This window comes from Myotis daubentonii, chromosome 1 (genome assembly GCF_963259705.1).
Source record: "Myotis daubentonii chromosome 1, mMyoDau2.1, whole genome shotgun sequence".
In the NCBI taxonomy this organism is placed as follows: Eukaryota; Metazoa; Chordata; class Mammalia; order Chiroptera; family Vespertilionidae; genus Myotis; species Myotis daubentonii.
Genome location: NC_081840.1, coordinates 120,509,927 through 120,514,603, shown reverse-complemented (window position 1 = coordinate 120,514,603; position 4,677 = coordinate 120,509,927). Strand labels below are relative to the sequence as shown.

Genomic DNA, 4,677 nt, shown 5'->3' with positions numbered 1-4,677 from the left:
TGTCCCCACATTACCCTCTACCCCCACCCCCCCGCTCATGCCCTCCCCCCCCTCCCCCCCGTTGTCCGTGTCCATTGGTTAGGCCTATATGCCTGCACCTAAGTCCTTTGGTTGATCTTTCCCCCTTTCCACCACCCTCCCCTACCCTCCCTCCAAAGCCCCACAGTCCAGTCAATGCCTCTCCGTGTCTGGATCAGTCCTTGTTCATCAGTTTATGTTGTTCATTAATGAGTCCACAAATGAGTGAGATCATGTGGTATTTATCCTCTCTCCAGTTCCATCCATGCTGTGGCAAATGGTAAGAGTTCCTTTTTCTTCTTCCTCTTCTTAAAGAATCCCTTTCAGCATTTCATATAATGCTGGTTTGGTGGTGATGCACTCCTTTAGCTTTTTCTTATCCGTGAAGCTCTTTATCTGACCTTCTATTCTGAATGATAGCTTTGCTGGATAAAGTAATCTTGGTTGCAGGTTCTTGCTATTCATCACTTTGAATATTTCTTGCCACTCTCTTCTGGCCTGCATGGTTTCTGTTGAGAAATCAGCTGACAGTCGTATGGGTACTCCCTTGTAGGTAACTGACTGTCTTTCTCTTGCTGTTTTAAAGATTCTCTCTTTGTCTTTTGCTCTTGGCATTTTAATTATGATGTGTCTTGGTGTGGTCCTCTTTGGATTCCTTTTGTTTGGGGTTCTCTGCGCTTCCTGGACTTGTAAGCTTATTTCTTTCACCAGGTAGGGGAAGTTTTCTGTCATTATTTCTTCAAATAGGTTTTCAATATCTTGCCCTCTCTCTTCTTCTGGTACCCCTATAATTCTGATGTTGGTACGCTTGAAGTTGTCCCAGAGGCTCCTTACACTATCTTCATATTTTTGGAATCTCTTTTCTTTTTTCTTTTTCGGTTGGGTATTTTTTGTTTCTTTGTATTTCAAATCTTTGACTTGATTCTTGGGATCCTCTTGTCTGGTGTTGGATCTCTGTAAATTATTCTTTATTTCAGTCAGTGTATGCTTAATTTCTAGTTGGTCCTTTTTCATGTCCTCCATGGTCTCACTATACTTATTGAGGGACTCATTAAATTTATCGGCGGTTTCCATAAAATTCTTGAAAAACCTTATAAATGTGGCCTTGAACTCTATATCCAGTCATTTGCTTTCCTCCGTTTCTGCCATTTGTGACCTGTTTCTTTGTCTCCTCATTTTGGCTGCTTCCCTGTGTTGATAGAGTGGCTTTGTGTGCTAGGTGTCCTGTAGGGCCCAGTGGCTCAGCCTCCCCCATTACCTGAGGTGGACACTCTTGGTGCACCCCCTTGTGGGCTTTGTGCACAGTCTTGTTGTAGCTATGCCTTGGTTGTTGTAGGATCACTGGGAGGAATTGACCTCCAGGCTAATTGGCAGTGAGAATCAGCTGTGTCTGTCTGCAGTGGGAGAACTTCTGTGCTGGAGACACCCTTCTGGGGCAAGACTTGCTTCAGTGGGGCTTTGGTGCTCACTGAGACTACACCCTGAGTGTGTCCCTTATGGATCTGAGGAGTTGTGATCTGGATGGTCCCCCTCTGACCACTGGGTACAGTGGCTCTTGGATCTAAGGAGGTGCTAATTTAGCCTCTGCCTGAGGTTACACAGCAGGAACTACGAAGAGAACTGCAGATTCCCCTTCATTTTTTTTGGAGTTTGGAAGTGCCCTGATGCTGCTCAGCTGTGTAGCAATGCAAGCCGCTGTGGGGCCTTGGGCCTTCTCTTGGAAGCTCTGGGTCTATCTGGCCCGGCTGTGGTTAGGTAATGACAGGTTGCAAAGGACCAGGGCATTCATATGCAAAAGCCTCTGCTGCAGCCTGAGCGGGGCAGGGTCTCAAGGAATCAAAGGGCGGAGCAAGCAGCTATGGCGAAGCCTCAGCCCCGCCCTAAGGAATCTCGAGTCCCAGTGTCCCGGCAATGGCTGCAAGCACCTCTGAGGGAACGCAGCCCTCAAGCTCGCCCGCTGACAGACAGACCAGTTTCTCCCCGTATAAGTCCTGGGTCCCCAGAGACTTCCCGGAACCGGATTTCAGAGCCGTCTGGAGCTTGTGTCTCCCTCGGGATTCAAAAAGACAGCCGTGTCCTCAGGTGCCAGACCCTTTCCATATTCTTATGTAAATTGGTGAAAATCACTACAATACTAGTTATACTACAATTTACAAATGTATCTAAGTAATATGCTGTATACCTTAAATTTATACAATGATACATGCTAAATACATTCAATAAAATTAAAATAAAAAGTAAAAAACTTTCACAAAGAAAAGCCTAGGACAAGATGGTTTCACTGGTGAGTTCTACCAAACATTTAAAGAAGAATTAATACCAATCCTTCTCAAACTCTTCCAAAAAAATTTAAGAGTAGGGAACACTCTTAAACTAATTATACAAGGCCAGCATAACCATGATATCAAAGCCAAGAAGAATGTTACAAGAAAAGACAATTACAGGCAAATATCCCGGAGGAATATATATGCAAAAACTCTCAACAAAATACTAGCAAACTAAATTCAACAGCACATTAAGAGGTCTATGTATCATGACTAAGTGGGATTTATCTCTGGGATTTAAGGATGATTAAACATATACAAATTAATAAATGTGATACATTAACAGAATGAAAGATTAAAATTATATGCTACCCTCAATAGATGCACACACAAAATTTGACAAGATGTAAGTTCTTTTCATTATTAAAAACTAGAGAAATTCGTGCACTGGAGGGGGGGGTGTCCCTCATCCCGGCCTGTACCCTCTCCAATCTGGGACCCCTCTGGGGATGTCCAACTGCCTGTTTAGGCCCACAGGGATCGGGCCTAATCCAGCAGTCAGACATCCCTCTCACAATCTGGGACTGCTGGCTCCTAACCACTTGCCTGCCTGCCTAACCACTATAATTAGTATTGTAGTGATTTTCACCAATTTACATAAGAATATGGAACTCTTCATGAACTCAAATTTCATCTTTGTACAGGAGGCTTGTTAATTTCTATATTGTTCCAATTTTAGTATATGTGCTGCTGAAGGGAGCACAGGGAGGTTTTTAATTACTAATTCAATATCCTTACTTGTTTTGGTCTGTTCAGATTTTCTATTTCTTCATGAATCAGTCTTGGTAGGTTGTATGTTTCTAGGAATTTATCCATTTCCTCTAGATTATCTGAATTGCCCCTAACCGCTTCTGCCTGCCAGACTGAACACCCCCTAACCTCTCCCCTACCAGCCTGATCGACATCTAACTGTTCCCCTGCTGACCCGATCACCCCCAACTGCCCTCCCATGCTGGCCCAGTCACCCCCAACTGCCCTCCCCTGCTGGCCTGGTCACCCCTAAATGCCCTCCCCTGCTGTCCTGGTCACCTCTAACTGCCTTCCCCTGCTGACCTGGTTGCCCCTAACTGCCCTCCCCTGTGAACCATTTTGTGGTGGCCATCTGTGACCACTTGGGGGTGGCCATCTTGTGCAAGGGTGTGAAGGTCAATTTGCATATTCCCTCTTTATTATATAGGATAATTCTCAAGAAGGTAGCTATTGAACAAACATCTTACCTAATAAAAAGGGATTATGCAAATTGACCATCATGACATAACGGTCAAGATGGCTGCGCTTACAGCAGAGTCAGGGATTCCGTAACACAAGATGGCTGTGCCCACAGCGGAGGACAAGTTCCCATAACAAGCCTTAATGAGCAATCAACAGGGACCTGAGGCTGCGTGGTGCTGGGCTGGGGCAGGGGACCGGAAGCTGTGCCCCCAACCTGGCAGGGCTTGACGGGGGGCCTCAGAATGCATCCCTCATTCGGCGGAGCTTGATGGGGGACCTGAGGCCATACCCCCTGCCCGGCGGGGCTTGAAAGGGGACCTCAGACTGCACCCCCTCCCCGGTGCCAGGCCGGAGGACCTGAGGCTGTACCCCCTGCCATGCGGCGCTTGACAGGGGACCTCAGGCCGTGGCCCCAGCCCACAGGGCCTGATGGGGGACCTCAAGGCATGTCCCCTGCCCCGACCTGGGCCAGGGGACCTCAGGCCACGCACCCCGTCCCAGGCCAGGGAACCTAAGGCTGCTCCCCATGCCTGGCGGGGCTTGACAGGGGACTTCAGGCTGTACCCCCACCCAGGGCTGGGGGACCTCAGGCTGCGCCCCCCACCTGGCAGGGCTTAATGGGGGTGGGGCTGGCCGGGTCTGGATCCAGCCCAATGGGGCTGGGGCCGGCTGGGTCTGGGTATTGCATGATTTTGAGGCGCACATGGGTGGGTGGGGATTTGACTCTGGTTCCTGTGGCACGCCCCAGACTCTGACAGGAGGAAGATTTTCATATACATTTTACTAATTTTCTTTCATCTCTGACACTTCTATTATAAAGAAAGGGCAACAGCAATATTAAAATATTTCCTCTAATTAATTCCCTTTTAATGTGCATGAATTTTGTGCACTGGGTCACTAGTGTCTTAATAAAAGCCACATATGCCAAGCCAACAGTTTATATCAATGAGAAAGGATAGATCCAATAAATGGTGCTGGGAAATCTGAATATTCATATGCAAAAGAATGTAATTGGACCCTCTCTCTCAAACCAATCACAAAGATTAACTTGGAGTGGATTATAGACTTAATTGTCAGACCTGAAACTGTAAAACCCCTAGAAGAAAACATGTGGGGAAACTCC

General features: G+C 47.0%; 1 non-coding gene across 1 annotated transcript; it reads right to left on the bottom strand.

Annotated features, from left to right (window-relative positions):
• Nucleotides 1–2,941: 2,941 nt before the first annotated feature.
• On the bottom strand, nucleotides 2,942–3,045 carry LOC132224165 (U6 spliceosomal RNA). The gene has a single exon (XR_009450611.1). It is a non-coding gene; the product is annotated as a U6 spliceosomal RNA (small nuclear RNA).
• Between the last annotated feature and the right edge of the window lie 1,632 nt (nucleotides 3,046–4,677).